A 13,111-nucleotide genomic window follows, 5' to 3' on the forward strand; every position below is an offset into this window, starting at 1 on the left:
AGACACCTGGTGTGGTTCTCAAGCTATATCTTGCTCTAGTTAGGCCCCATTTAGATTATGCAGTTCAGTTTTGGTCGCCATATTATAGAATGGATATAAATTCACTTGAACGTGTCCAGCGTAGGATGACTAAGTTAATTCCCCAAATTAGAAATCTTTCATATGAAGAAAGATTAACAAAGCTTAAGTTGCATTCACTGGAAAGGCGAAGAGTTAGGGGTGACATGATAGAGGTTTACAAGTGGATGAATGGACATAACCGGGGGGATATTAATAGGGTATTAAAAGTATCAACACAGGACAGAACACGAAACAATGGATATAAATTGGATAAGTTTAGATTTAGGAAAGACTTGGGTAAATACTGGTTCAGTAACAGGGTTGTTGATTTGTGGAACCAATTGCCGCGTAACATTGTGGAGGTGGGGTCCCTCGATTGTTTCAAGCACGGGTTGGACAAGTATATGAGTGGGATTGGGTGGTTATAGAATAGGAGCTGCCTCGTATGGGCCAATAGGCCTTCTGCAGTTACCTTTGTTCTTATGTTCTTATGTTCTTATGTCCCAAGAGACCCTGGTTTCCGAACAGGGAGGACAACGGCATCGAGCTAGTCCTCAGGGACTGACGACGACTCCCAGATCCGATTATACATACTCGGTAAATACTGAGACGTGCACAGAGGGAGATGGCAAAGCATCTCATAATGAATGCCATCGAAGCCCGCCGCCGTAGAACTGCAGAGGGCCAGGGCAGACTGAAGTTCACAGAGAGAGAAAGGAGCATTATAGGGAAGGCTGAGATGAGAGTAGAAATCTAAAGGACGAGATTCAAGAGCAGGTTTATGAAGAAGGAAAGATTGAGATTGAGGAAGATGAGAACGAGAGTTAACAGATGAAAAGTGGGAACACAGTTCGGTCGCGACCTGCAACGGGTCAGCCACAAGAGTACCACGAAGGTGAAGGACCGGCGAGACATCGGGAACGAACTTACCCGCTATCTTGCGGACACATAAGAACATAAGAACATAAGAACAAAGGTAACTGCACGGGCTATTCATGCCCGTGCCACCTTTTGGGTGGCTTAATCTTCATCTGTCCTCATCACAATCGACTTGAGAATGGTCCAGGACGGACCGAAACGTCGTCGTCCCTTCAATTTCTAGTGTGTGGTCTGGTCAACATACTTCAGCCACGTTATTGTGACTCATCGCCTGCATACGAGGCAGCTCCTATTCTATAACCACCCAATCCCACTCATATACTTGTCCAACCCGCGCTTGAAACAATCGAGGGACCCCACCTCCACCACGTTACGCGGCAATTGGTTCCACAAATCAACAACCCTGTTACTGAACCAGTATTTACCCAAGTCTTTCCTAAATCTAAACTTATCCAATTTATACCCATTGTTTCGTGTTCTGTCTTGTGTTGATATTTTTAATACCCTATTAATATCCCCCCTGTTATGTCCATTCATCCACTTGTAAACCTCTATCATGTCACCCCTAACTCTTCGCCTTTCCAATGAATGCAGCTTAAGCTTTGTTAATCTTTCTTCATATGAAAGATTTCTAATTTGGGGAATTAACTTAGTCATCCTACGTTGGACACATTCAAGTGAATTTATATCCATTCTATAATACGGCGACCAAAACTGAACTGCATAATCTAAATGGGGCCTAACCAGAGCAAGATATAGCTTAAGAACCACACCAGGTGTCTTGTTACTAACGCTTCGATTAATAAATCCCAGTGTCCTATTTGCCTTATTACGAACATTCATGCATTGATCCTTTTGTTTTAAATTCTTACTAATCATAACTCCCAGATCCCTTTCGCAATCCGACTTCGCAATCTCAACACCATCTAGCTCGTATCTTGTAACTCTATCATCATTACCTAGCCTCAGAACTTTACATTTATCAGCATTAAACTGCATTTGCCAATCATTTGACCATTTCAAAACCCTATCTAGATCAACTTGAAGTGATAGTGAGATCTCCTCCGAATTAATTTCCCTACCGATTTTCGTATCATCGGCAAATTTGCAAATGTTGCTACTCAAACCTGAATCTAAATCATTTATATATATTATAAACAACAGAGGACCCAGGACAGAGCCCTGAGGTACTCCACTTACAACATTATCCCACTCTGACTTAACCCCATTTACACTAACTCTCTGTTTCCTTTGGAATAGCCATGCCCTAATCCAACTTAATATAGAACCAAGGCGACCCCGATGTTTGTCAGAACATCACCCCATAAGGTATGTCAACAATTGAAATCACCCAGCAGGAGCACAGGCTCTGGCAAGGAGTCCAGTAAGTGTTTAAGATCGGAAAGAGAACGCGGGACATTTGGGGAGGAGGTAAATGGAACAAACTGTGTACCATTTACGCACAAAGACACGTGCAGCAGAACATTGGAGAGGCGACGGAGAAAGTAGGGGGACGATGGGAACATCAGAACGAATTGAGAGAGCAGAAGAGGAACGGGCCCCAGCAAAAGCCGGGGGGGGGGGGGGGGGGAAGGAATAGCCATGGAAGTGACCAAGACGAGCACCAAGCATCGGCTCCTGGAGACAGACACAAAGGGGCGAAAACTGTAACATCAGAAGTTGGAGTTCATGGAAATTGGGGTAATATCCGCGAATATTCCACTGAAAAATAGACATCGACAAGAAGAGAAAGGACAGCAACAGAGGACAATGAAGAGAGAAAGGTGAAAAAAGAACCACAGCACGTAAAAGAAGCGCAGGGTCAGCGAAGTCAGGGTTAGTGGGCACGGGTAAACTGAGTAAAGATGAAGATTGATTGATTGATGAAGATTAAGCCACCCAAGAGGTGGCACGGGCATGAATAGCCCGTAAGTGGTGGCCCTTTCGAGCCATTACCAGTATCAAAAGACAAAAGATGGAGGTGTAGTGAGTAAACTTATACTCGCTCCATTATCTCATCATCTTAATGGCATAACTAACTACACAAGCTATAATCCTATCCCTATTTACAGGTAACGGTTTTTCCACCCTCCTATCTTACTCTGAGGTGTAATCACCATATATGCAAGCGATTTGATGAATATCGAACGTCCGCAGGGTGCAGTCGCACCTCCACAGATCTCCAGTATCATCTATTGATACTGGTGATGGCTCAAAAGGGCCACCACATTCATGCCCGTGCCACCTTTTGGGTGGCTTCATCTTCATCTTAACACATTCACAAGGGAGACATCTCCCGTCACGCAGGGTGCATTCGCACCTCCATAGATCTCCAGTATCAGCTCTTGATACTGGTAATGGCTCAAAAGGGCCACCACTTACGGGCTATTCATGCCCGTGCCACCTTTTGGATGGTTTAATCGTCATCTTGGACACATTCATGGGAGACATCTCCCGTCACGCAGAGTGCACTTGCACCTCCACAGATCTCCAGTATCAGCTCTTGATACTGGTGATGGCTCGAAAGGGCCACCACTTACGAGCTATTCATGCCCGTGCCACCTTTTGGGTGGCTTCATCTTCATCTTCTTCATCTGTTTAAAACACGGGAGACATCTCCCGTCACGCAGGGTGCAGTCGCACCTCCACAGATCTCCAGTATCAGCTCTTGATACTGGTAATGGCTCAGAAGGGCCACCACTTACGGGCTATTCATGCCCGTGCCACCTCTTGGGTGGCTTAATCTTCATCAATCATCAATCGAATATCGAACAGTACAATCTCCAGTCAAGAACGTAGTACTCGGCGTGGGCAGTTCTAATCGACCCAAGACGCTACAGCTTCGACACAGAGCAGGCAGCAGACTACGACCTCATCCCACATAGAGCTCCGCGACTCCGGCCACACTCAGCTCTCTGCTCAGCTCCAGGCTTCGTCTCAACGTCTATGACACTGCTGTATCCAGGACTACTAAATAAATATGAAACTCACTAAACACTGTGTATCTAATCAACCCAACAACGTAACATAAACGTACGTTACAGAGGGAAGGGAGCGGGAGGACCGACCAGAGGCGGATGAGCCTCTGGTCCTCCTCTTCCTTCCTCCTCCGGAGGAGGAAGAGGAGGAGAAGGACAGCAGCAGCAGGGGCAGAAATCAGGGAGTGCACCTCAGCAAGGGCAGCAACCGAGAGGGAAGCGGGGGGCCAAAGAAACCGCCATAGCAGGAACAGGGGGGTGCAGCCTCCGAAACGGGAGGGATTGGAGCGAGAGAGTCAGAGGTAGGGGGAGAGGAAGAAAGCGAAGGGAGGAGGAAGGAGATGAGCCTTACACGCCGGGGAAGGAGGAAGGAGATGAGCCAGGCTTTCGCTTCTGACTCAAAGAGACAGGCGTCCCAGCAACAACGTACTGGGCAACAGATTCAAGCGTCTCAACAGGAGAAGTATTATACATATATAAAACGCTGAACTGTAATACCAATCCTGACCTCAAAAGCCTCATAGAAGGTTGTAACAGAGCCCATGAGCACCACACCAGAAATAAATACAGTTTTGATATTCCAAGAGTACGACTTAATCAAACTAGAAATGCTCTACAAATCAAGGGACCCAGAATGTGGAATGACCTTCCCGACCATGTTAAAGACTGTACCTCTCTCAACCAGTTTAAGATAAAAACGAAGCTATACCTAATAAAATTCCCTGTAACCTACCTTACCCCCCTATTGTCAACCCATGTCTGTTTTTTTTTTAAACGACGCTGTTTGTCTACCTAATTGTATTTGTGCTGCTTTTTCAGCCATGTTCCCCCCTTTTAATCTTTTTTTTTTATTTGTTCTCAACTCATTTTATTCTTTATGTTCAATTAGTATTAAGCTTTAGTCATTTAAGTTTTTCCTGCCCGAAACGCTTTGCGTAATAGTGGCCTTAGGCATTGTATGTACTAGCTCTATCTATAAATCCATCATTCTTTGTAAAATCTCTTGTATGTACCTTACCTAAATAAACATTTATTTATTTATTTATTTATTTATTTATTTATTATATTATAAGAAGAACGAGACCAAACAAGACGATGGCCGCTGGGAGAGTGACGGACATTAGCTCACACAGACAGGCAGCGTGGAGAGCTAAGAGACAGAGGAGAAGGATGGGAAGAAGGATTGGAGACGAGGAAGAAGACACAGGAAACAAGACAGACTGGGTAGAAAGAAGGGGTACCCCAGACAGAGAACCATGAGGGAGACCCTTCGGGGCAGAACTTGAAGGAACAGAGGAGGTGGTGGTGGGTGCATCTGGGTCTAAGGCCTGGAAAGTGTTGGCAGGGTACAGGCATATCGGGTTTTCTCAGTCGTAATTTCGTGGTGGTCGAAAATAGCCTCCATCTGCATGAATCAAAATTCTGGTTCATCTGCATTGTATGCTGGAAACCTGGTAGATAAATCCATGACGAAGATCTAGTTTGCGACTAAGTGTTCTTTTTCACTCACTGGGTCACCAATGTAACTGTTCTATTGTTACGTAAAGTATGGTGACAATAAACACAGACACTAAGAGAATATATATATATATATATATATATATATATATATATATATATATATATATATATATATATATATATTTAGTCGAGTATACAGAGGTATGCAGGTGATACCTTGGCGAGCAATGGTGTGAGTTGAGCGCACTGACAGTTGGTACGGTATCTCGCAAGTGTCTGTTCAAGACCACACTTGAAAGTAGACTAGTTAATGTTTGATTGATAAAGATTAAGCCACCCAAGAGGTGGCACGGGCATGAATAGCCCGTAAAGTTAATGTTTGATTGATTGATGAAGATTAACCCACCCAAGAGGTGGCACGGGCATGAATAGCCCGTAAGTGGTGGCCCTTTTGAGCCATTACCAGTATCAAGAGCTGATACTGGAGATCTGTGGAGGACACAGTTAATGTTTGCTATTCTGCTGCTTATATAAATAAAATAAATATGTTTATTCAGGAAAGGTACATACATACAAGTGATGTTACATTAATGGATCGATATATAGATAGAGCTAGTACATACAATGCCTAAAGCCACTATTACGCAATGCGTTTCGGGCAGGAAAAACATTAATATCTAGAACTTAATACTAATTGAGCATAAAGAATAAAATGTGTTGAGAACAAATACAAATAAAGATAAAAATAAGGGGGAACATGAATGAAAAAGCAGCACAAATACAATAGGTTGACAAACAGTGTTGATTAAAAAAAATAACAGACATGGGTTGACAATAGAGGGGTAAGGTAGGTTACAGGGAATTTATTAGGTAGTGTTTAGTTTTTATCTTAAACTGGTTGAGAGAGGTACAGTCTTTAACATGGTTGGGAAGGTCATTCCACATTCTGGGTCCCTTGATTTGTAGAGCATTTCTAGTTTGGTTAAGTCGTACTCTTGGAATATCAAAACTATTTATTTCTGGTATGGTGCTCATGGGTTCTGTTACAACCTTCAATGAAGCTTTTGAGGTCAGGATTGGCATTACAGTTCAGCGTTTTATATATGCATAATACACAAGAGAGAATGTGCAGTGACTTAATATCTAACATATTCAGAGATTTGAGTAGGGGTACCGAGTGATGTCTGGGGCCAGAGTTGGATATTGTCCTAATGGCAGCTTTGTGTTGAGTAATTAGAGGACGTAAATGATTTTGGGTAGTAGAACCCCAAGCACAAATACCATAGTTGAGATATGGATAGATGAGGGAGTAATAGAGAGTCACCAGGGCAGGGCGGGGTACATAATATCTGATCTTAGAAAGAATGCCAACAGTTTTTGAAACTTTTTTCGATATATTTAGAATGTGTCCCTGGAAATTCAGCTTGTGATCAATGAGAACGCCAAGGAATTTTCCATCTAATTTGTTACAAATTTGGGTATTGTTTATTTTGAGATTTATTTGATTAGAGGATTTATTGCCAAACAGAATATAGAAAGTTTTGTCAATGTTAAGGGTGAGTTTGTTGGCAGTTAGCCAAAGATGGACTTTATTTAGCTCAGTATTTACTGTAGCATTTAGAGCAAGGGGGTCAGGACTGGAGTAAATGAAGGTTGTGTCGTCAGCAAATAGAATAGGTTTGAGGTGTTGGGAGGCATTTGGAAGGTCATTAATGAAGATGAGAAAGAGGAGAGGGCCAAGTATGCTGCCCTGAGGAACACCAATGTTGATGGGTAGGGTGGGAGAAATTGAATTGTTCACAGAAACATACAGGAGCCTGTCAGTAAGGTAAGATTTGAGGTATTGTAGGGAGTGTCCTCTGACTCCATAATGATGTTATTTAAGAAGAAGGTTTTGGTGGTCGACAGTGTCAAAAGCCTTACCCAGGTCCACAAATAACCCAACAGGGAACTCATTTTTATCAAGAGCTGCATGAATTAAGTTAATCATACTAATAAGTGCATCGTTAGTGCTTTTTTTGAGTCTGAAGCCATATTGGCAAGAGCTAAGTATATTGTGCTTGGCTAGATAAGAGTAAAGCTGCTTGTAGATTAGTTTTTCAAAAATTTTTGATAAGTTAGGCAGGATTGAAATAGGTCTGTAGTTGTTAACATCTGTGGGATCACCACATTTGTGGACAGGCGTCACTCTCGCTTTTTTTAGAACATCTGGAAAGGTTTAGAGTTCAAGTGACTTGTTGAAGAGCAATGCAATAGCAGGAGCTAAAGATCTGGAGGCTTTTTTGTAAATTAAAGTTGGTATCTCCTCAAGGGCACTAGACTTGGTTTTAAGGGTGTGACGATAATCTCTTTCAAGAGAGATTGAGCCTGCTCTTCCCTTCAAAGTACGTAACAACAACAGATAATATAGAAGATACGGCCAGCAAGTATCTCCAAAACGTTTTGCCCAGAGAGCAAAACGTATCCGACGTTTATATCCTGCAACCTACCTTACCTCTCTATTGTCAACCCATGTATGTTTTTTGTTTTTTTTTTGTTTTACAAATCAACGCTGTTTTAATGTAATTTTCTGTAATAATTTGTAATTGTATTTGTGCTGTTTTTTCAACAATGTTCCCCCCTCTTTTACCTCTATTTTTATTTGTACTCAACGCATTTTTTTTCTTTTTACCCATTAGTTTTAAGCTTTAGTCAGTAGTGTTTTTTCCTGCCCGAAACGCTTTGCGTAATAGTGGCTTTAGGCATTGTATGTACTAGCTCCTATCTATAAAGCCAACAAACTTTGTAAAATCTCTTTATGTATGTACCTTTGCCTAAATAAAAATTATTATAATTATTATTATTATTATTATATCCAGCACACCGGCACACCTGCTCGCCACCGCCACTGTAAACCGGCAAACTGCTTGTCCATTGCCTGCCTGTCGCTGATTGGCTGGTGTCCCGTCGCACCTGCCCTCCGCCACAAGTTGATGTCTGGGCTGCAGTGGCCCAGAATAGTCAGAATATCCCAGTGCTCCTTGCAGTTGACATCTCTCATTGGTAGACTAAGCCTTGGCTTTCGTGTACTAAGGGAGGTGGCAGCTCGAAGCCAATATTCCAGCATTATTATTATTTATTTTGCTATAACTCACTTGTCTTAACGTAACTTTTCATTTGCCAGTGATTATTCTTATTATTTTGTTTGTTGACTTGTCTTGTATATTTTATGCTTATCTTTATTCATGTCTTGCTTTTCTAACGTAATTAAAATTTCATTGTTACATTTACTTGTGTTTTGTGTGTCTTCCCATTACCTTACCACAGACGAAAGTTCCAGCTTTTTCTCTTTTTTTTCTTTAATGTGACGAGGCCCTGCCCCTAGCTTTTGAAACAGCCGAACACCAACGCTTTACCGTCACAAGGGAAAGGATTATCTCATTGACGTCAGTGGAATTAATAGGCTTTAGGTACAGAGACTGTGGATAGTTACCTGTGAGATAGTCCTTAACGTCAGTACTGGAAGATGGAATATCATTTGCAAGGGATGACCCAATGGAAGAGAAGAACCTATTGAACTCAATAGCAGAATCTGAGGCTGAAAGCTGACCATCGTTATTGGAAAGGAGTGTTGGTTTGTTATTTAAAGTCTTCTGTGATCCTAATATTTGTGAAATTGTGCTCCAAGTTTTTTTAATGTTGCTCTTTATTTGGGAAAATTTATCTTCGTAGTATTTAGTTTTGGCTCGTCTAATTATCTTAGATAGCAATAATGAGTAATTCTTTGAGAATTCTTTGGAGACAATTCCTAACCTATACTTCTTCTCAAGGTCATGTTTTTTATTAATGGATTTAAGTATTCCCTTTGTAAGCCAGGGATTGTTAAGCCTTTTGGTTGTGATTTGTTTTGTAAGCATAGGACAGTGGGTGTTATAAAGGCTAAGAGTTTTTTGAAGAAAAGATTGCACTGCTAGGTTGATGTCCCCTATGTTACCTAACTCGGACTCCCAGTTGACATTATCAGCAGCAGTTATAAAATTGTTTATAGCAGTTTCATTGTGCAGCCTAAAACTTAACTTCCTTGACTCTAGTGGTGGTTTGCTAATGTTAGTTAAGAGAAATGTGGGGTAATGGTCTGTAGTGCTATCGGTGATTATACCTGAAGTAAGCGGAGAGGTTATGTTTGTCCAGATGTGATCTAGAGTCGTGGCAGTACTATCAGTGATTCTAGTAGGTCTAGTGATTAAGGGTATGAGGAAGCAGGAATTCATACAGTTGAGGAAGCTAACAGCAGTAGGATGTTCAGGCTCGCAGAGGTCAATATTAAAGTCCCCTGCGATTATTAGATGGTTTTTGTTCAGTCTGTTATCGAGTATTAGATTTCTAAGGTTTGAGTTGAATTCGGATACATCAGTGTTAGGAATTCTATAGACTGCACCCACAGACAGGACAGACTCGGCACCCTTGACTCTGAAGCTGGCGAAGATATACTCCCCACAGCAGTCTCTAGTTCTAATTTCTTTTAAGCATGTTAGTTCTTGGTGGTAGTAAAGAGCAGTGCCACCACCTCTCTGAAGTTGACGACAGTTGTGAATTGCCGAGTAGTTAGGCATGTTAAAGAGTTGAGTAGTATCCTCTTTCAACCATGTTTCAGTAAGTATAATAAACGAGAATTTGTTGCCAATAGTTTCAATCAAGGCACTAACATCATCGAAGTGTTTACCTAGGGATCTAACGTTCAAGTTGATTACAGAGATATTGTGATTATGTGTTAATACATTGTTTACATCATGTGCTGTAAAATATCTGCAGTTCAGATCATTAAAGTGATGATTGTCATAGATAGTGGATAAGAGGTTTAGTTCAGGGTCTAAACTTGCCTGCATAAAAAGGCTGGTTGCAGGAAAACAAGGCAAGAATGGCAGAATACAAAATAGAATTATGATATAAAAGGGGATAATATATATAAGCAAGTCTATACAAAACACAAATAAAATGAACAAGAAATATGCTTGGGCAACACCTCACCGTGTTGCTCGGGCATCGCCTCACCTCATTCATCTCCAAAGGTTGACAGGAATATTAACAATGCATTTGGAGCGAGTATATTATTGGGATAATCTACTCGCTACAGCCTCATCCTTCGATTCTGATGTCCTGGCAGATGTCTTCTGACTCCGATGTCCTCTCCGCCACAAGCGTGTGCGATGAAGGGCGCCTTGTCGGCCCCCCTCCACCCCCCCCCCCCTGACGGGATGGACTCAATGGTCTACCGTCTGCTCACATCCTTTGTCTAACCTTTGGCTTACCAATCATTGGCATTTATCTACAACTTATTGTTGGTTACAAACTGCCTTCCCGCGGTGTCATCGACTGCTGGAAGTTAATCGACTGCCATCATTACTCTACCCCTAATGCTTTCCTTTTATCTACGTTTAACAATCTCACTTCGGCTTGATTGCCCAGGCGGTTCAGTTCGTCTCCCTACTTTCCTACCCGCCACCTTCCGGCATTTGCTTCCCGCAGCTTATGGGGTATCACCAAGGAACTTCATCTATACTCAGAAATTCACATCAATAAACTTCAATTCCAATTAATCCATGTAATTTAATGCAGCTGTCAAAGACGACATTTACACTTCGTTTCCGGTGCTGTCATCTATGGATGGCCTCTCACGTATTACCTTCATCGCCTGCAGCTTAGGAACGATACGGACCGCCCGAAGGACACGCAATGGAGGATGACCACAGGATGAATCCCGGGGATCGCTCTCGAGGAACGGGGAACTGCCCGGGATGGAGTCTGCAGGACCTCCACACCTCCAGCACCCACCCTGGGGCCGGCCTTGGAGGGCTAGCCTCCGCGAGGGCGGGCTACAGCGATGATGATGCTCAAGAGGACGCCCTGGCGTGCATACTAGAGGGCGGGGCACAGCACACCCGCCGCAGTACCACTTCACACGGACATCCAGTAGTCCGCCTTGCCTGTCCATACTTTAGATGGCGCTCCATTGGCCCAATTCCCGGATGTTGCTTACATAGCAGCATCAGCCTCGTATGCCCGACTCTGTACCTTTTCAGTTCAAGTCCTCCTAACTGTTTTTTAACGGCAGATGTAACGGGTGTACGGGTACGGCTGACGCAGCCCAGGCAAGTACCAACGGCCAAGGACGCACGCAACGTCACACGACGAGGCGGCTGACCCTGCTGTAGTGGCGTTATTGCCCACGTTATTATGGCATACCCTAGCCTCTGTCACTCCTAGGCACGCATACAATGCATACGGCGAAAGGGACGCTACCGACATAAACCCCTATGCATCAGCCGGCTAACACCCGCCCCACGGGGTGGGGGCCTCTCGGCTGCGGCAATCATGGCGGTCGGCAGGTGGAAAAGCGAGGTATAAACCGCTTACGTCCGATAGGACGTCATACGTCTCCCTAGGTGAGGGCTCCTGCCGCGGCCAGCTAGGTTCCTGCCCTTCGGGGTGGGGGGTTCCAGCTATGCTGGCCTGCAGGGTGAGGGTGCTCCGCCGGAACCCCAAAGTGTATCGGTACCTCTGCTAACATGCAAATTCGTAATTACCAAGTTGAATTCTTCAAACAAGTGCACTCTTAAAGGCACTAGTAAGCTCTAACATTAAAACCGAGAAAATCTAAATGTAACTATCCTTTTATACCTTGGACGGCTAAGCCTAACAAACCATGTAATACTCTCCTTCATATTTAGCAATAAGTATATATTTACATATACTTATGTAATATTCTACCTGTATCTTAGTTACTGTTTTGCATCTACTATCAGCTAGGTTTATAATACTTAGTCAAAAATGTATTACTTCTAGCTTATTATAATTATACTTGGATACTACATAATATTATTTATAATAATTTATAATCAACAAAAATTTAACTACACATAATAAATAAGTACCCCTCAAACTAGGTGCGTGTCTTTTTTGTTCTCCCCGAACAGAAAATTATTTAAATAAATAAAATAATAAATAAATGTTTATTCAGGCAAAGTACATACATACAAGAGGTTATACAAAAACTGATAGATTTATAGATAGAGCTAGTACATACAATGCCTAAAGCCACTATTACGCAAAGCGTTTGGGGCAGGAAAAACATTAAAGACTAAAACTTAATACTAAGGGTTTTGTACAAAACCGAGCGATGCATCCACCAGGAAAACAATAACATTTTGTGAATCAAATGTCAGAAGACAATTAACCTTTCATTTTATGGTGCTATTGAACACAACGCATTACTTGAGAAAATATTATTAGTTTGGCTGAAAATATATATATATATATATTGTTATTAACAAGCTTAGGTATATACAGTAATGTGTTGTTACCCTATTCTAAATGAAAGATTACACAGTGTAGATAAAAAGCTAGCTATAAATTTATCTAATATCCCCATCTCACAGAATGGTTAGTCATACATATACAAAATAGTCATTTACATGTACAAGATGCAAATCCTGATCTGAAACTCTTCCTTGACAGATGTAATAGAAACTCCATAATCTCCACACCAGAAATAAATATCTCTTTGATATTCCCCAGTCAAACTAAATAAGTGTAAACACACTATGTAAATAAAGGGACCTACTCTAAAATAAAGGGATAAATTACGTAAATTAAAGAAATAAAGGGATAAATTACGTACTTAAAATTATATGTTAAATTAAGTTCAAGTTCAAGTATGTTTATTGAGACAAGAAAAAAAGATGCATCTCAAAGGG

This window comes from Procambarus clarkii, chromosome 68, assembly GCF_040958095.1.
Source record: "Procambarus clarkii isolate CNS0578487 chromosome 68, FALCON_Pclarkii_2.0, whole genome shotgun sequence".
Lineage (NCBI taxonomy): Eukaryota > Metazoa > Arthropoda > Malacostraca > Decapoda > Cambaridae > Procambarus > Procambarus clarkii.